The 21,198-nt window shown below is 37.3% G+C and overlaps 1 long non-coding RNA gene across 1 annotated transcript in view; it reads left to right on the forward strand.

Annotated features, from left to right (window-relative positions):
• The window catches only part of LOC126066822 (uncharacterized), a 917,409-nt gene that overhangs the window by 395,769 nt on the left and 500,442 nt on the right, over positions 1-21,198 (forward strand). The gene's annotated exons all lie outside the window — the stretch shown is intronic.

Raw genomic sequence — 21,198 nt, forward strand, 5'->3', positions numbered from 1 at the left:
AAATTCTTATTTTATTAATATCTTATGAGTCTAAAATACATCCGTTTTATATACATATATATATAGTAGCTGTTTTCATAAAAATGGTTCTCTAATTGATTATACATTCAACGGAATTGAAAACCAACTGAAAACAAACCCAGTGCCATCGAGTCGATTCGGACTCATAGCGACCCTATAGGACAGAGTAGAACTGCCCCACAGTTTCCAAGGAGCGACTGGCGGACTCGAACTGCCGACCCTTCGGTTAGCAGCCGTAGCACTTAACCACTACCCACCAGGGTTTCCCAATGGAATTGAAGGGGAACTTATATACATGTGTTTTAATATATAGGCATTAAAAAAAAAAAAAAAAAAAACTGCCATAGAGTTGATTCTGACTCATAGTGACCCTATACAATATAGATGTTCAGGTTATGTAGAGAAATCATTGAAAAAATGAAATGATTGCTTGAAATTGAGGCTTTGTCTATTTCAACTCCTCCAAAATATCTTTAAAGTGAAGCTGTGACTCACTGAGTTTTAAGGTATCCTTGATGTTCAACCTCATCCTAGTGACAAGAGGAAGTGCTGAGATCTCTAAGCAGAATCCTTTGGTTCCTACCATCTCCTTGGTAATGTCCCTAGGCCTCCTGGTCCCCAGTGCCCTACTGGTATCTAATAAGGAAGACTGCAATTTATAAGCACAGTCTGTCTTTTGATCTCTGGCAAGGCTAGATTGATATTATGGTTTGAGTTTTGTCTGTGACCCCGAATATGTCCATGACCCAGAATGGTGCCTCTGTAGCCTTCAGATATAGGTCCACCTCACCAGCTTCTGTAGCAGCCCACTCAGGCACATTCCTCAGCCCACACCTATAGCTCACTTCTGAATCACTCTTCAGTTCATTCATGAACTTCTGTATATATTCCAGACCACAAGGGTCTCCTGTTTAGCTAAATTCAAGCTCTTTCTCTGCCAGCCAGTGATGTATCAAGTAGTTTACCTTGACCAGATCAACCCCTGGGGTCTTTTCTTTACGGAGTTCCCATGAGAAGCATCTGTCTTAGGACTCCTTCATACTAGTCTGTTTCTAAGATTATATCCTTGATCAGTCATGAGAGGGTAATGGGAAAAGGCACGAATCTAACACAGGTCCACAAATCTTTATCTGACACCCTTGGAGCCAGATGTGTTTCAGAATTCAGAATTTTGGGAGTTTTAGAAAGGTAATCGGGTATATATACCATGTATTTCATTATACTGTCAATAGGATCTGAGGCAATACTCCCTAATGAAATGCATTAGTGTATATGTGTGTACATTAATGCATGCTACACAAACATATACACAGTATAAGTGTGAAACACGTTCAACCTAAGTGTAAAACACATGGACAAGATAGAGCCTATATATCTACCAGTATCAGTCAGTTTCTGCTCATTATTCCTACACTAGAAAAGAAAAATAACCTCGACCACCAGACTTGGCCTGGATACAGTAAGAATATAAAGGATATCTCTGCCTCCCGGGAGGTGAAACAAGTTTAGAAATTCTCTCTATCTCTTCAAAATTCTGACTTTCAAAATTTTCTTCTTCAGGAAAGACTCAAACCTGCCCTTCCTGCCTTGGGGCAGTAAATATTCTAACTCAACCTTAGACAAGGAAGGCTGCAAGGAAACATGATTTAAAAGTATAATTAAGTGTCAGGAGCCTAAGATTTGCAAATTATCATACAAGCTACACTGCAATGTGGTGAAACCATGAATCAGTCCTGTTCCTCTAGCTGCAGTATTCACACTCTTAAAGACCACACTGTCTCCCATCCACACTGGCTAACTTTTCTTGTGTATTTACCATATGTAAGACACCTTTATAAAATGTTTATGTGCATTAAATGACTTTATCTCACAATAGCTTTGGAAGATATTATTATCCTCATTTTATAGACAATGAAATTGTGGCTCAAAAAAAGTCATTAACTTACGCAGGGTCACATGGGCAGCGAGTAGAAGAATTAGGATGTGAATTCAGGTAACTGACAAACTCTTTCTAGTACCTTTCTTAAGGGATTCAAGATTCCAGATAGAATTCATTGAAAAAAAAAAAATCTTACCCATAAATTGGCTCATTTACTAATGAAAACTTTGTATTTCCTGAATGCTAAATGCAACCATCTGTTCTCTATTGATGTTGGTATTATTTTATTTTGTTTATATTTTAAGCAAAATGTGTCCTTTAGTGCTATCATGTGGAGAAGTTTCAGTCTACATTTGTCATCATGCCACACATTATGGATTGAATTATGTCTCCCCAAAATATGTGTTGGAGTCCTGACCTCTATACCTGTGGATGTAATCCTATTTGGAAATAGAGTTTGGTTTTGTTTTGTAAACAAAGCCATCTCAGTGTAGGGTGTGTCCAAAACCTAATCACTTCTGAGTTATAAAAAGAGCAGATTAGACACAGTGACTAGCACAAGTGGCAGGGGTTGGGGGGGGCAGATGTCTCATGGGGACCACCAAGGAACAGAGGAGTGCTGGGGCTACAGAAGCTGAGACAAGGATCTTTCCCCAAAACCCACAGAGAGAGAGAGCATTCCCCTACAACCAAAAAAAAAAAAAAACCACTCATTGCAGTGGAGTTGATTCTGACTCATAGTGATAGGGTCGGTATGAGTAGAACTGCCCCATAGGGTTTCCAAGGGGCCACTGCTGATTTGAACTGCCGACCTTTCAGTTAGCAGACAAATGCTTAACCACTGTGCCACCCGGGCTCCTCCCCTATAACCAGTGTCCTGAAATTTGCACTTCTAGCTTCCTGAACGTCAGAAAATAAATTTCTGTTCTTTAAAGCTAACCACCTGTGGTATTTCTGTTCTAGTTATAGCCTCACTAGGAAACAAGACACCATGCTGTAAGTCTCTTACTGTGATGAGCTCTGATAAAAAAAGAAGCTAATAAAGAAAGAAAAAGTTAAGCAAAGGCACTAAGGGCTCAGTGCTAACTGAAAATGAAATAAGCCATTCAGATTCCTTCACTTCAGAGCATCATTGTTGGTGTTTAAGTAATTCTAAAATCGTTCTTGGCCTGACCATTTTTAGAGATGGGTTGAACATAACTCTGTATGTCAAAGAGAGAACTATATAGAAAACTGTATATATATTTATATGTATATAACTATATAGAGGCTTCAAGGCTCTATTTCATCACATACTATGTGCACTTACACAAAATGCTGTTTAAATCTGTAAAATTGGTAAAACATCAAATTTGTGAGTTACCTGTGAAAATTAAATGAGATAGTGAATGTTAAATTACTTTGTAAAAGTAATGTATATCTCTGTGAAGAGTTTGTTTTACCAGATTACAACTTATATTAGTCATCTAGTGCTGCTATAACAGAAATACCGCAAGTGGATGGCTTTAACAAAGAGAAAATTCGTCTCTCACAGTGTAGTATGCTACAAGCCCAAATTCAGGGCATCAGCTCAAGGGAACGGCTTTCTCTTTCTGTTGGCTCTGGGAGAAAATATTTGTCATCAATCTTCCCTTGGTCTGGGAGCATCTCAGTGCAGGAACCTGAGGTCCAAAGGACGCCCTCTGCCCCTGGCGCTGATTTCTTGGTGGTATGAGGTTCCCAACTCTCTGCTTGATTCCCTTTCTTTTTATCTCTTGTAAGATAAAAGGTGGTGCAGGCCACACCCCTGGGAAACTCCTTTTGCATTGGATCAGGGAGCTGACCTTAGTAAGGGTAATCTGACCCACCCTAATCCTCTTTAACATAAATTACAATCACAAAATGGAGGGCAACCACACAATACCGGGAGTCATGGCCCAGCCAAATTGATACACACATTTTGGGGGAGGACATAATTCAATCCGTGACACAACTAATGTTAAACTAATATAGGCAATAATCATCAGTGAACGCAAAAACCTTTGGGTTAGAAGATATTCAAGTATTAAAGTGCCTCTCCAGAGATTACTTATTAACTGCAAAAGGAAAAGGGAACCTTTACAATGAGGAAATCCAGTGCTCACCATCCCAAAAATGTTATAAAAAAATTAGCATTACTAATAATGAAACAAACTAACATTACACTGAGAAGGATACAGTATCACCTAGGAGTGGGGCGGCGCAGGAGGGGCATGGGTTGGTGATGTAATTGTGAGGAATCAATTAGGCAGATTTAAATTTAAGCTTATTCTTTAAAACAGCTGGCCAGATCTCTTCATAAAGGACAAAGGAAAAATCTGTAGAATGATTAAAGAGGCTAAAAAAGCCTTGATAACTAAATGCGTGAAATTTGGCTCCTGGGTTTAAATAAAAAAAAGATGTTATTGAGCCAATAGAAAAAATTTACACATGGACTCCATGTTGGATTATGTTATGAAAGCAAAGTCAGATTTCTTGAACCTTATTTTGATATACTCGTAATGCAGGCGAGGTGATACATGCTGAAATAAGTAGGCAGGAAAGTACCTAATTACCTAAGCAAAAAAAAAAAACTATTTGTGAGCTGAGTATGTGTATGTGTGTAAAAGCCAGAGAAAAAGAGGGGAAGAGAAGAGAGAAAACAAATGTGGCAAAATTTTAATAACTGCTAAAACTAGTTGAAAGAAGAATATACGTTTATTGTATCACTGTTTTAAATGGAGGCAAATTGTTTTAGATATGAATATAATTGCAAACATTCAGCATGTATTTGTGATTTGGTAAAAAGGTTCCTGGAATACAGTTAGGAAGTGTGGGTTTTAACTATGCTACTAACTGATGGGGTAACCTTGCTGTTTAACCCCTTTTTCAATTTCCGCATAGGTAATGGATTTTTTTTTAATGGATTAGATAATCTCCAAAGTCTTTTTAGCTCTTAAATTCTATGAACATAAAACATTAGAATTGGAATTGATTCATGCAAGCTTGTGAGGAAGGCAAATAAGGAAGTTCTAGAGGTTGTTGAGTGTAGTATAGACCCAAGCTTAGAATCAATTGAAGACATATTAGGGAAAAGTGAAGAGGCCCTTGATATGAGGATGGGTCACTTTTAGGTCTACTTTATGCCTTTGTCCATTATTTTTCTGTTGTATTTCCCTTATGCCTCACTGCCAATATTCAAATTGAAAAATTTTCTGAGCCAGGGTGACTTACATAAAGACGTTTCGATTGCAGAATTGTTCACTTAACACAAAAACGAAATATATATCACCAGTGTTTTTATTGCTTCGAAGAGTGAAATTGAATAACAATTTGATATATCTGTGCAGTGTATTTAGGTAATTTACATAGAATTTTGAGGTTCATAAAAAAACCACTTCACTCAACAGACCTTCGTGACACCACATAATAGATTGATTTTTAATGTAGTGTAGTGATTAGTCTCAGTGAGTAGAGATTACGGACTGTAATTAGTTTTGGTGACTTAGAAAAAATATTATCTATGGTGATTGATGATACTCTAGCTATGTATGTGAGATTCCATAATTAAATTTAATTATATTCAAAGCATGTAGGGATTTTATGCCAGTTTAGTTGTACATCATATATTTATTTTCCTGATCTCAGGATTCTTCAGTAATATTTCCACCACCCTAATTGTATTTCTACAGATTCATATAAAATTTTTCCTTGTTACCGATTAATTGGAAAAAGTCAAATCATATGGCTAATGCTACTTGGAATATACACTTTAAATAAGATATTTCCAAACAAATGTTCTAATTCAGGGGCATCCTACAAAATGCGTTTTATCAAAAACAACCTTGATTTTTTTTTTCTCTGAGACTGGGGTTATTTCAATGCAACTAAATTGGATAACTAATTACTTGATCAGTATAATTAATTTCTTTAATCCATTTTATAGAGGCCTCTGGCTAATATAGAATATCGTATGATTTATTTTCTTAATCTTAACCTTAATCCTACATACTTTGGACATGTTGTCAGGAGGGATCAGTCCCTGGAGAAGGACATTATGCTTGGCAGAGTACAGGGTCAGTGGAAAAGAGGAAGACCCTCAATGAGGTGGATTGACACAGTGGCTGCAACAATGGGCTTAAGCATAACAACGATTGTAAGGATGGCTCAGGACCGGGCAGTGTTTCGTTCTGTTGTGCATAGGGTCGCTGTGAGTCGGAACCGACTCAACAGCACCTAACAACAACACCAACATTTTCTTAATCTAAATTCCAGATGCTGGAATAACCAGCACAATATGTTTTATTTCCAAATTTATATGTAAACTGGTTGTATGATCTCCCTTGACTAAAAAAATTTATGCTCAGGATACCAAATAAATAAACAAACCCATTGCTGTCAAGTCTATTCCAACTCGTAGCAACCTATAGGACAGAATAGAAACTGCTGCATAGGGTTTCCAAGTCTGTAATCTTTACAGAAGCTGACTGTCAACATGTTTCTCCCTCAGAGTGGCTGCTGGGTTTGAACCACTGAACTTTCAGGTTGACAGTTGAGTGATTAACCACTGTGCCACCAGGGCTTCTATGCTCAGGATAAACAAACAAACAAAAAAAAACTGTTGCTGTTGAGTTGATTCCAACTCAGCGACCCTATAGGACAGAGTAGAACTTCCCCATAAGGTCTCCAAAGAGCAGCTGGTGGATTCGAACTGCCGACCTTTTGGTTAGCAGCCAAATGCTTAACCACTTTGCTACCAGGGCTCCTATGCTCAGGATAGAATGATTAAATTTTGAATAATATTATAAAATACAGACATTATCCTGTCTTCTCCTTCAAGGTTTAGTTTCCTTGCCTCCCTTTCAACCCTAAGAAAACGTTTTTATACAAATTTGGCATGACATGGATGGCCCTTACCAACTTGACCACTACGGAAATTTCTAAGGAACCCCAGCATGCATGTGAAATTCATGTCACACCAGAAGGTCATTCCTCAACACCTTGTGCATTTTCACACTCTAATGCCTTTTTTTTTTTTTAATGCCTTTACTGAGGTGTAGTGTCATAGTCATAAGGAAGGTTCATAAATGTTCTATCTCACCTTCTTTGCCATCAAAATTGTGAAACTATACTTTTCTACGCCCTCTGAAGGCTGTATGACTTATTTGAGCCAGGTAAATATGAGCAGAAGTGTGTAAATTCCAGGCGGGAGTTGTAAGAGAGAGTGAATTACTTACCATATCATTTCCCCTGGCATGATGACCATGGAAGCATGGACCCCATGTAGATGGTGGTCTCCATCAGCTGGATTGTCTGCAGTGGCCAAAGTTTCTGTATCAGTCAAGCCCCTTGCAGGAGATAGAATTCAGCTAACTTGGTTCAAATGAAGATACTTTAACGAAAGGACTATTTACAAATATGAGCCAAAGTTAAGGGAACTTAAATGTCAAGGCCCCTCAAGATCAGCAATGAGGCCTGAAGACATAAAAGGAGGAAATAGAACTATAGCATCACCAAAACCAGAAACCCACTGTCATCTAGTTGATTCCAACTCCTAACGATCATATATAACAGCATAGAACTGCCCCGTAGTGTTTCCGCAGCTGTAATCTTTACCGAAGCTGGCCGCCACATCCTTCTCCTGTGGAGCAGCTGGTGCGTCCCAACAGCAGACCTTTCAGTTAGCAGCCAAGCGCTCTAACCACTACTCCACCAGAGTTCCTTTTATAGCATAACGGTTCTAGCCACAGCTATGGAATAGGGGCCACCTAACTGGAGTTAAGATCCAGAACACAGCCACTCCCAAAGACATGACACCGAAGCAGTGAAGGAGCCCAGAGGAAATGCCTATAACTCTCTCTGATATCCCTGAAATACCCAGTTGCTGTCAGGTCAACTCTGATTCATGATGGCCCCATGTGTGTTGGAGCAGAACTGTGCTCCATAGCCTTTTTCAATGGCTGAATTTTTCTGAAATAGATCACCAGGACTCAAACGTCCAACCTTTTGGTTAGCACCTGAGTGTGTTAACCATTTTCACCACTGAGTGACTCCGTGATATCCTTTAGATGCCTATAATTGGCTACACCCAACCAGAAGCCATCCGGCAAGGGATTCCGGGCAATACAGTCTATAGCGTTAAGTTTCCTGAAGCATTCAGACACTAAGAATTTGAGGTTGTGCCACAGTACGACATAACCTATCCTGGAGGACAAAGAAATTGATACTAAAAGTGGTATGCTACTGTAATAAAAACCTAACAAATGTGGAAATCATTTAGCGATTGGCCAATATTAGGCAAGGAAACTGTTATCAGGGGCTAGAGAGGTGGCAATCTATATAATGCAATGATAAAATATTTGAAAAAGCTCCACTTATGGTAACATTAAAAGCAGCACATGTGCCTAACGATGTTGTAGCTTTAGATCAAATGACTGGAACACTGACAATTGGTACTGTGTGTTGATTGCAATTGACTGCTGGTTGTACTTGGTAAGGTAACATAAAAAAGAGGTGAGCTCAGAAATGAATTATCAGTGTGTGAGTGGGAATGAAAACAGAGAATGCGTCCACATTTTTTTTTTTAAAGCTGAAATATTACAACATTGAGCAATGCTTGGTGTTACAAAGACTGATTAAAACTCAGCTTTACAGCAAATAACAAATGAAGAGTATGGACATAACAACCGTTGCTGAAACCTCTGAACAGAGCATTAGAATAGAAACGCATCGAGTAGTGGCGCCCAGTAAAGCCTTTCACTTAGACCAAATAGCACAAGAAGAAAATAAAGGTGCTGTTCTTCCAAGAAAGGAGTCCTGGTGGTGCAGTGATTAAGTACTGGGCTGCTAATGGAAAGGTTGGTGGTTCGAACCCACCAGCCACTCTTCAGGAGAAAAATGTGGCAATCTGCTTCCATAAAGAATGAAAGAAAAAAAAAATTTTTTTTTTTTAATACAGCCTTGGAAACACTATGGGGTATTTCTACTCTGTCCTATAGGATCACTATGAGTCAGAATTGACTAGATGGCAAACTACAACAACAAGCTGTCCCAAGTAAGCTGATAATTTTATGGTACTTTTTTTTTGTAGCTGTAGTGGTCATTACAAGATAGGTCAGCCTGCCCTCACTCATATACCTGTAATGTTTTCTCTGCTTTAAATACTATCTTTTGCTTAGGTATCTCTTAGGCAGCTGGGGCGTTTGTGGTGAAGTGTTTCATTCAACATTTGCTCAAACATCCTTTTAGTGCGATTTCCTTTAGTGTGCTAGTAAGATAAAGATGATTATTTGCCAGACTCCTTTGCAGCTAGGGTTTAAAATATGATTTAGTTTCTGGAAAACTTGAATTCAAAGTTTAAATAAATGAAGAAAAAAAGGAAACAACATAGAAAACATGAAATTTGTTGAGATGGATCTATCATGGGGAAAATGCTTCTGGAAATAGTATATTTCTTTATCTTTGGATTTCAGCTAAGCAGAACAATATTGGAGCTAACGGAATAGTAACTTCCTGATTCTGTACTTTCTTGAATATTGTACCTTAGCAGGCCTTTTGCATGTTGTTCTAAAATGTTGTTCTAGGCAACATTATTAGAGGACCAGACTATAGCTGTCAAATGACTTTGTTAGCATGCAATTACCTAAATTAAAAAAAACCTATTCTATTTAAAATTTGTAGAATGATTTCTATCCAGTAACCAAATTCTAACTGATATCACAATTTTGTCCTACTTGTCATGTTGTTTTAGGAGCCATTGAATTGGTTCCAACTCATAGTGACCCTACATACAGCAAAACAAAACACTGCCTGGTCCTGTGCCATTCTCACAATTGTTGATATGTTTGAGCCCATTGTTGTAAGCACTGTGTCAGTCCATCTTGCTGAGAGTATTCCTCTTTTCCGATGATCCTTTACTAAGCATGATGTCCTTCTCCAGGGACTGGTTCCTAATGATAACATGTCCAAAGTACCTGAGTCAGAGTCTTGTGATCCTCCCTTCTAAAGAATATTCTGACAGTACTTCTTTCATGACAAATTTGTTAGTTTTTTTGGAAGTCAATGGTATTTCAATATTCCTTGCCAACATCATTAATTCAAAAGCAGCAATTTTTCCTAGGTTTTCCATATTCATTGTTCAACTCTTACATGCACATAATTTGGATCAGGCACACCTTAGTCCTCAAAGTGACATCCTTGCTTTTTAACTCTTAAAAGTGGTCTTTTGCAGCAGATTCAGCCATTGCAATACGTCGTTTGATTTTTTTGCCTGCTCTTTCCATGAGCGTTAACTGTGGAGCCAAGTAAAATTAAATCCTTGACAACTTCAAAGGTTTCTCCATTTATCATTACTTTGCTTATAGGTCTAATTGTGAGGATTTTTGTTTTCTTTTTTTTTTTTTTTATGTTGAGGTATAATCCATACTAAAGGCCAAAGTCCTTGATTTTCATCAATAAGTGCTTCAAGCCATCTTCACTTTCAGCAAGGAAGGTTGTGTCTGCATATCACAGGTTGGTAATGAGTCTTCCTCCAGTCCTGATGCTGTGTTCTTCATATAGTCCAGCTTCTCAGATTATTTGCCCAGCATACAGATTGAATAAGTATGGTGAAAAGATACAACCCTGAACCAAACCTTTCCTGATTTTAAATTATGTAATATCCTCTGCTTCTGTTTGAATAACTGTGTCTTGGTCTATGTACAGTTTCCTCATGAGCACAATTAAGTGGTCTGGAATTCCCATTTTAGTAATGTTGTTCATAATTTGTTATGATCCACACAGTAGAATGCTTTGCATAGTCAAATAAAACACAGGTAAATATCTTTCTGGTATTCTATGCTTTCAGCCAAGATCTCTCTGACATCAACAATGACATCCTTTGTTCCCTTGATCCATCACCTCTACTGAATCCGGCTTTAATCTCTGGTAGTTCCCTGTCGATATACTGCTGCAACCACTTTTGAATGATCCTCAGCAAAATTTTACTTGGCTGTGATATTAATGGTATTGTTCAATAATTTCCAGATTCTTTTGGACCACTTTTCTTTGGAATGGGCACAAATATGGGTCTTCTCCAGTTGGTTGGTGAGGTATCCAACCAACTCAATGGCACACAATAGCAACAACATGCCATCCTTTCTTGTCTTTTTCCTTGTGAGTTTATGACTATTTTATTCCTTTAGTGACATTTCACTAAGATTTTTGGAGGGAGAAGATGCACTGTAAATCTTCAACTACCCAATGTTCAACTAGCCATGGTTAACTAGAAGCCCAGAAAAAAAAAAAAAAAAAGCCTGTTGCTCTTATGTCATTTCTGGCTTATAGAGACCCTATAGGACAGAGTAGAACTGCACCATAGGGTTTCCAAGGAGCCGCTGATGGATTCGAACAGCCAATTTTTTGATTAGAAGCCAAGCTCTTAACGACTGTGCCACGAGGTCTCCACTAGAAGCCCTACTCCTCTCTTACTTATCTTTGTGTTCTCAGTGACTTACCCTGATGCAAAATAATAATTAAATAGTTTTAAATTTAATTTTTGTTTAGATATTTATAAGCAATTAGCACTCAAAATATATGGCAACTAATATTGAGTCATAAGTACTAAAAATGTACACAATTGTATGCTGATGACATTTGGATTCAAAAATTAATGAATATATAGTAATGGCATTCTAGAAAATGGCAGGCAATATTATAAGTCACATTTAAACTATTTTAATGGAACAGGGAATGGGCAATTTGCACTAATAACTAGTCTTTTTTAAGTAAAGACTTTACTAGTTTAGTACCTCAGGGAGAGAATCATTCCTCAGATTAAATCTGAGACTGAGATCTGCACCTAGTCTGTGCAATGCAGTTTTATTATTGAGGTGAAATGCTTCACATTTCAGAATGTCACATGTCACACACATTATTATTGGAATAGTATTAGAATTTTCCAACATATAACATCTATCTGTATTGTGGATTGAATTATGTCCCCCCAAAATTGGAATTCAGTGGTTAAAGAGCTTGGCTGCTAACTGGAAGGTTAGCAGTTCGAATCCACCAGCAATTCTGCAGGAGAAAGATGTGACAGTCAGCTTCCAGCCTTGGAAACCCTATGGGGCAGTTCTACTTTGTCCTGTAGGGTTGCTATAAATCAGAATCGACAAGATGGCAATGAGGTTGTACCTGTGGATGTAATCCAATTTGGGAACGGGATTTTCCTTGTTATGTTAACAAGGCTGTATCAGTGTGGGGTGTATTTTAAACCTACTCGGTTTTGAGATATAAAGAGCAGATTAGACACACAGAAGTAAGCACAAATCGGGAAGACAGATGTCCCTTGGAGATCTGTAAGGAACACTGAGAACACTAGAGAAGCTGAGGCACAGATTTTTCTCCAGGGCAGACAGTGATAAAGAGAGCCTTCCCCTAGAGCTGGCAACCTGCGTTCAGACTTCTAGCCTCCTAAACTGAGAGAAAATAAATTTCTGTTAGTTAAAGCTACCCACTGTGGTATTTCTGCTATAGCAGCAGCACTAAGAAACTAAGACAATCTGATCGAATCAAGGAGTAATGTGTTTGGTTTATCAATTCCTTGAATTATTTCTAGGGTAAACTAACAAGTCTTTTAATCTAATTATCAAATTATAAGATATTTTTACTGTATTATTCTGGGCTAGATTTAAGGAAGTTCCTTTTGACTAAGACTATGTGTTCCCTCTTATCAAGAAAGGCCCCAAGCATTTCACACAGATCAGAATTGACTGTCAAGCTTTGGGAGAAGATCAAGTCTCCTTCCAAGCAAATCTTTTCAATACCATATGTGTACTCCTGGTAAATAATCAAAAAAGAACTAATGAAAAATATAGTAAAAGTACATCATTCTGTATTCCAAACAATTTAATTCATTACTTTGTTAATCTATAAACTGTTGAACTGACCGATTATTTTATCCATGGTTTTTAAGCACATGATTTAAAGTATATAATTTTTAGTTTTGAAATTTTCCAATTACAAAAATTTTATATTTTTAAAATATAGACCATAATTTGGTCAATATTTGAAATGTCCAATTGTTATTTTTATAAACTATTTTTAGAGTGGCCTCTATAAATTTCAAGGAAATAAATGCAGAATTTTCACTCCCAAATATGTTGAGGCACAGATCTAAGTTATGCTGAATCAGTAAGTCAGTCAGATAAAACAATTTCGGAGAGTTATACTAGGTCAGAATTCAGAAGTCTGGGTCATTGACCAAATCTTACATTTTCCTGGGATCTTAATTTTAAATATTAACAATAAATAATTTGGAATAAATGGGATTTTCCAACTTCCTGATAAATAATTTATTTTTCCAACTTCTTTACCTCTTAGCCACTTTCAACACTGTACCCTCTCTTTCTTTTAAATTAATCTCGTTCTTGGATTTCTTGACATATCTCCATTCTACTTTCCATTTTAAGTTTCTGGTTATACTCATCTTTGTTCTATTTATAGTCCTTTGCCCAGTACTTTTCTGAGAACTTAACTCTTCTACTCAGCTAGTCGAAGCTTGGCCCCAGACCCCGTGTTTTTCTTCCACTCTGCCTTCTCTCTCCTGATAATCTAATCCATGTCTATTGCTTTAAATGCCATCTCTAGAAAACAGCCTCTAAATTCATGGCTCCAGTGAGACTTAGGTGTCACCATCAACTTCTTAATCAGCATCTCTATGTGGATAAATCAAAGCCAACTCAAAGTTAACCAGTCCTAAACCAAATTCATCATCTATTTTTCACTGTTTCTCCTTCACTATTTCTATTTTCATGAATACTTTCATGGTTTATCCAGGTGCATAAGACAATAGCCTAGGTGTTATACTTAATACTTCCACTCTGTCACTCTCATATACAATTATCCATTGAGGTTTGTCAAAGACACCCTCTAAATATCTTTCAAAATTATTTATCTGCATCAATATCACTCTTACGCTAGGCCGAGCATCACCATCTCTTGCCTGTACTAATACAGATCCCTTCTAGTTGGCCTCGCTTATACGTATTTTCTACTTTCCAGTCAGTTTACCACACTTCAAATATAATAGCCATTTTGAAAATTACATCTGTTAAGGTTGCCCTTTAAAAGCTATGTCTCTTAGGGGAGAGAGCAAAAATCCTTTTTTTTTTTTTTTTTTTTGACACACAGGTAGTACATGATCCTTCCTTGGTTATAGGGTCAAGTTTAATATAGTGGTTATAAACAATGGTCAGGCTGCCTGGATTCAAATCTAAACTCTATCACTCATTATCTATGTGAAATATGGAAGGTATTTTCTTTGAGCTTCTGTGTTCAGATGTACTTAGTTCATAAAATTGTTTTTAAAATTGATTGAGCTAATACATATAAAGTACTTTGAACAGTGCCTGGCATTCAATTAGGCATCAATTTATCATAGTATCAGTATAATATTTTCTATTTCATTTCATAACTTGCCCTTTCAATCTCTGTTGTTTAACCACAATACTGTTTGTTTGTTTAAGTTTCTCAAAAACCTATGCTCGGCTCAACCCTGGGACATTTGACCAAGCTACTTCCTGTGCCTGAGGTTCCCTCCTCCTCACCTCTACCTCCACATCAAAGATTTAACTCTGACCCATTTCAATCTTCCTGAAAAGTTCCCCTAATATTAAACTAGTTTCCCTTGGTGTAGGATTTTATAGCCCTCCGTACCTTCATTCATAGTCCATATAAGTTTGTAATTAAATACTTATACAGTTTTTATATCTTTCTCACTAATTATACTATAAAGACTCTGGGCACATGAAATGGGTAACTTTTATTCCATGCTTTTCATCATTATTTTATCTTTTCATTAACTAACCTGGTTAAGGTGCTTTACCTAATCATATCAGGAGAAGTATGTTGTCATTTATTAAGGAAATTATCAAAATTTGGAGATAAGGCAAGATTAATGTAAATTTGAATGGATAAAACCAAAAAAATCAAAACCCATTGCCATCGAGTCAATTCCAACTCATAGCGACCCTACAGGACAGAGTAGAACTTCCTCATAGAGTTTCCAGGGAGAGTCTGTGGATTCAAACTGCTGACCTTTTGGTTAGCAGCCATAGCACTTAACCACTATGCCACCAGGGTTTCCAACATAGAGGAGGATAAAAATAAGTTTCCTTTATATTTGTACTAAATGAGTTCCATTCTTTCAATATAATGGCTTATTTTCCAAACTCTCTTATAATATGTATATTTTGTGTAGAAACAATATGGTTTCCATAGGAGTCCTAGTTAAATGTGCAAACTCCACATGTTGCTGTTAAAAAAAAGTTCCTCCTCTCTTCCCTTTCGTTATCCAAAAAAACTTCAGTTGAAATGTCCAGGAATTTCCATACTTCACAAATAACAGAGGGGAAATGTCAAATTCATTGTGATTCCATGATGCTACACTGACGACTAGGGAGTAGGGGTTGCCTTAAATTACAAGACATCTGGGGCAGAGTCTCTGGCAGCAGTAGAATGCTACCAAAGCATCAGTTCTTTGCTCCTGGGGCAAAGGGCAGTGGCAGTGGTGATCTATCACCAGCAGAAAACATAAGCTGTGGTGAGACAGTAGTGCCTGAAGCTATGAGTGAACTTAGAGGTCATGTCTAGAAGGTGGTAATTGTGTTTATGCCCTTCGTTTCAGCTGCTACCCTAGTTCTAAAAGGAATTCTCTTTCAGACACATCCTTCAAGGAAAGTGACTGTTCCAGTGTTTTACTCAGTTGAAAGCCTATCATTATCCTTAAGGACCTAAGTCACATAAGTAACTTTTTACTTGCATTTTAGCCCATACAGAGTCAGTTTTGTGGATTTCTGGGCTCTTTTATTTTTTTTCCTTTAGCTGTGGGCGTCCTCTTACAAAAGGAACCCTGGTAGAACAATAGTTAAGCATTGGGTTGCTAACTGAAAGGTTGGCAGTTCAAACCCACCAGCAGCTCCATGGAAGAAAAGACCTGGAGATCTGCTCCCATAAAGATTTCAGCCAAGAAAACCCAACAGGGCAGTCCTAATGTATCCTATAGGGTCACTATGAGTCGGATTCGGCTCAACAGCGCACAACAAGAACAACCTCCTCTCATGTCACCAACGGAGTTTTCAAACCCCATTTGAGAGTCACAACCATGACTCCTTTAACCATTGGCTCCATTCTGGGAGAAAAATGGAATATACTTTCATAATCCTCCATAGGAATAACTAAGCTTCCATCAGTTTATTCGGAATGGAGCATCTTTAAAACCAACATGATTTTTTAATTCACAGTCTCTCTTAATATAACTTTAATGAGTTACTGTACTAAGGGAGATTCTTGTCCACTGTGAGAAAGGAAAGGATGAAGTAAGTAAGGGAAACAGAACACCATACTGCTCCCTATGTTTTAGGATCTTTTACATGCAGTTGTTTTAAATTTTAGATTTCAATTAACATATCACTTGATTGGCTAAATAATATCATTCTCCCATATACCCTTCACTAGCTTCCTATTTTATATAAGCCCTACCCCCCCCCCACTATAGTTCTGGTGGCACAGTGGTTAAGAGCTCTACTAGTAACCAAAAGGTGGCCAGTTCAAATCCACCAGCTGCTCACTGGAAACCCTACAGGGCATTTCTACTCTGTCCTGTAGGGTTGCTATGAGTTGGAATCGACAGCAACAGGTTTGGTTTGTTTTTGGATTTTCACAGTTCTCCAACACTCTCTAAAATGTCCATTTTATGTGCTTCTGGATCCCTAGAAATGCAACCATTAAGGGCACAGCTGCTAACTGAAAGGAGGGTGGTTTGAGCCCACCCAACTGCTCTGTGTGCAAAAGACCTGATAATCTGCTGCCATAAAGATTACAGCTTAGGAAACCCTATGGGGCAGTTCTATTCTGTCACATAGAGACACTATGAGTTGAAAATCGACTCGATGTCAGCTAATAACAACAACAAAAGTGCTTTTGGTTTAAGAAAGTATATTTCAGAAAAAGTATAATTGGAGAAAGGATTTCTGATTAAACAGGAATTTGAATAACATAAAAATAATTTCTATATATTATTAGCTACCTTCTCTGCTTGAGCAGCTGAAAACTTCCGCTGTTTCACTTCACGATGCTGACTTATCACACGTGAGCCTCCAGGAAAGCGTGTATTGCCGTCGAGCGTGCAAATAGACTTATGGAGAAACTTTATGAAGACATTTTACAGTAGAACACATTATTTATAAGCTATTATACTTGGTGTGTGGTCCTTGATAAATTAACAGTAGTTTTTACACTCTCATGTTTTACTTTCATTCTCATACATAAAACTAGCTTGGGTGACCTGATTCTGCCACGGAACCCAGTTATGACTAGACGTTAGGGGAAGAAGCCCTGGTTGTGGTAATCACAGTTGACCGGCTGTGCTATCAGTGAGCACGGTACTTCCCAATAGCAGACGAATTCTGTGCCAAAGGCTTCACATCAAATTTAAACCAATGTCGTCACTGATCAAGGTTGCCTTGTTCAAATACAAACAATCCACTTCCCTCTGCAAACTGATTGAGCCTCAATGCACTCTCTTACTTTGCTACCCTGGTTATTAATAGTTCCAAAGTCTGTAATAAATCCCAAACCCTATAATCAGTGAGAAAATTGTGTTTTTGGTTGGGTGACATAACTTATAATTAGAGATAGATAGATTGCATGCTGTTATACTTGGGGTAACTATCAGTGATAAATGAACTGCAAATGCACATATTTCTGTGGAGATCAATTCAGGAAAGAGATGATAAATGTAAATAACTAGACAAAATGGAATTGAGTGCCCAAGCAATGCATTTCCGATTAAAAGTAGTATGGAGTACAGCTTCACTTCAGAATAAAGGGTTAATCGAGTCTTCTTAAAGAAGACAATGTCAAAATAAGCAAAAAACGACAAGACTTGAAAACAGCAGTGGAATGAGCTTGTCCGTGAATTTGTAAGGTATAAAGTATATCTGTGTGTGTGAGTGAATATGTTGTTAAGAATTGTGAAAGGCAAAGAAGGTTCTATGACTCCCCTACTGTCCTTTCTAAAAAGAAAGTGTTTAGGAAGTTGTAAAGATTCTACAGTAAAGAAATATATTGATGGAATGAACCAATAAAATACCTAGTTATAGGAAATATAATTTCTAGAGAACTGTTCAGCTGAAAGATAATAAGCAGGCAAATAAATACTTTCAAAAAATAAATAGAGCCAAGCTTGAAGGTTAGTAATCATGCAGTTTTTTCATGAAGACTTGGAGTTCCTGATATGAAAAGGCCTGTATTTGGCATAAAGTAAATCTAGTAAGTACTAATGCTCAGACTTGAGAGAAAATCACTTTTTCTCGTGGTCTAGTAAATTGCAATCAATACTCTGCTTTCCTAGTAGTCGAGATTTTTTTTTTTTAATCAATTTGTCTGCAGTTACCAAAGGAATATCATGCAGAGGTAATTACATGCTGTTCTCACCTTTTGAAAAGTAGTACTTCTTTCAAATAGTGCTTGGATATAGCTCTTGGCTCTGTACAAAATTCAAAAGGAATCTGGAGAAACTACAGAGGAAAATATATCCTTCTGTTTGATTTCATTTCAAAGTTATATAGCTAAGAATTTAACTGCTAGTTATAAAAATGTTATGTGCATCTCTTTGTGTGACTTTTATAATTTTATCGGTAGCTCTATGTAAAGAAAAAGCTCTATGTAGAGGCCTATATTTAAAAGATACATGATTTTCCTTTTATTATCTAAGATCTTTACTCCTTTTGTTAATTATAATTATACGTCTTTTAGGTTCATATGTTTTCATAGTTTTTTAGCAGACATAGATGAAGTTATACTGGGTAACATTTATTGGACATTTGCCATGGGCCAGGCTAAAGGACTTTACATGAATAAACTTATTCTATCTGCAGAATGAATCTTGGAGGCAAGGATTTTGTTTTCATCCCAATTTTACAGACAAGACAAAAATAAGGCACAGAGAGGTTAAGTCATGCTTTTGGTTACAGAGTCCTCGATGGGCAGATCCAGGCTTTAAAGTCAGCAGTTAGCTCTGGAGCCCAATACTTGAATGCAATGCCATATTTTCTCTTTTAAAAAATATCCACTAAAACAAAGGAAGAAGAATGTTTCTTAGAAACAGCTTTTCAGGCAAATCCACCAGAGGCTTGCAGAATGTGATACTATTTATTGTAAAAAAGTAAAAATTACCACAAAGAAAGATTGTTGTAGGCGGTTTGGTTAGGACAAAAAAAAAAAAAAAAAAAAAGACAGCCGTGGTGGCACAATGGTTTAGTGTTCCCTACTAAGTAAAATTTGGTGGTTTAAACCTATCCAGCAGTTCTGTGGGAGAAAGACCCAACAGTCTACTCCCTTAAGGATTCCAGCCTAGAATAGAAAACCCTGTGGGCAGATGCACTGTCACATGGGGTCACTATGAGTTGGAATCGGCTGGTTGGCACTTAACAAAAACATAAATAATTAGAGTCTGTACATGGACAATACACTAAGATACTGCCAAAACCTCAGTAAGAAAGTATTATTTTAATACATCAAGTACTTAACACATTAGGGGGTTTTTGTTCCTTGATGTTATGCCTACAGGGTGGATGAAGGATGATAAACACAGGCAAGCTTTTGTTTTGTAATGATTACAAAATTACTTGTTTTCATATAATGCTATATAATCATTTTTAAACAAAAATGTCCTGTGTTTCATAACTGTGTTTGAGAGTTTTTTAGACAACCTTTTAGAACTACAGTGTTTTACAGATATCGGAGTACCAAGTGTGAGAGCACCTCTCTGTGGTGGAAAGTTATTACTATTTTTCAAAGAGAAAAAACTGATGTGTTCTACTTATCACTGAATTGTTCAAGAGCTTTTTTTCTTTCTTTTTTTTTCTGAGCCGTCTGCTTTTCTCCTGACTCCTACGTTTTTCCTCATTTTTCTGTTAATTATTACTAGGAAAGAAAAATAAGCAAAGCCCTCAATTAATATTCATGATATTATGCTACTCTTTTCTTTCAGAGAAAATGACATGATAGAATTCTGAATTCTGTGAAGAATCAAGCCTAAAATCATGACACCATATTTCTTTCTTGTATATGTCTAAGTCTAAATGTATTTCTGTTCATATCCTGGATACAAAGACAATATTTCATTCAGGGTTCAACCACCAAAGAAGCAGAACCACTAAGAAAGGTTATACACATGTATATACAGGAATTTGACCTTAAGAAATTGTGGCAGTTTGTTAAGCAATCACGGTAAAACAGTTGCTTTGTGTCTGATGCTAGAGCTTGACCTCTACAAGGTAGGCAGTATGGAAGAGAAGATGGATATAAAGTAGAGCGAGAACAATCAGGATCTCGTAAACACAAGCTGGAGGCCACGTGAACATACTGAAATCTGTATCATTTATTGTTGACCTCAGTGGTGTGATTGTTCTGCAGAAGCCAACATCCTTGGTTGTGGAGCTAAATACCCACATCTGACTCTAGAGTCAGAAGCTAAAGCAGCATTCAGTAGAAGGTGGGGAAGTTGCACACTGGGCTACAGCTTCACACCAATGAGATGAGCCAACAGACAGATGAAAACGTGTGTGTGCTCTAAAATGTCTGCAGCTACTTTTCTGCTCCCCAAATTTCCCATTAGAAATTGTTGGTGTTCCACATTAACCCTTTCGTGGCCCAATTATTGTTGCCTTTTAATTTTTTGTTGATACTACATGTTTTCAGTAATAGAGGTCATGCTGAATCATTATGTCTGAATTTTTGGTAGACGATATAGATTTTGTTTTATTCCTCCTTCCAAAAACTGTACCCTTGGAGTCCAGAGGTACATATGCATACCCCTTATAAACACAAATTCTACCCCTAGAGTCCAGAGGTACATATGTGTACCACATAAAAAATTTTCAAACTTCATGTTTTTCCTACCAAAAATTCAATGAGTCAGCACTACATCATACAATACCCTATAAAAAGAGTAATTTGTGTCAAAAGCCTATTTTTTTCCATTTCTAACTGTTATTTAGGGCCCTGCCTGACAGCAGCACGTACTGTCAGTGGAGAAATAACTTCCCAAAGGACCCAGAGGTACAAAAAGTAAGTTGTAGTTATAGTACGCCGCCACTTCTGAATGCGTATAACCAGAAATAGAAAACAAAATTTTGGAAACTGTAGTTTAGTCTGGAAAAGTTGATGCATCACAAAACTGCCAGTTTACTCCAACTTTACTCAACTTGGCACTCATGTACATCTTCTCAAACCAATAAACTAATCTCCAAATAGCA

Source organism: Elephas maximus, chromosome 24 (genome assembly GCF_024166365.1).
Source record: "Elephas maximus indicus isolate mEleMax1 chromosome 24, mEleMax1 primary haplotype, whole genome shotgun sequence".
NCBI classification, from domain to species: Eukaryota; Metazoa; Chordata; class Mammalia; order Proboscidea; family Elephantidae; genus Elephas; species Elephas maximus.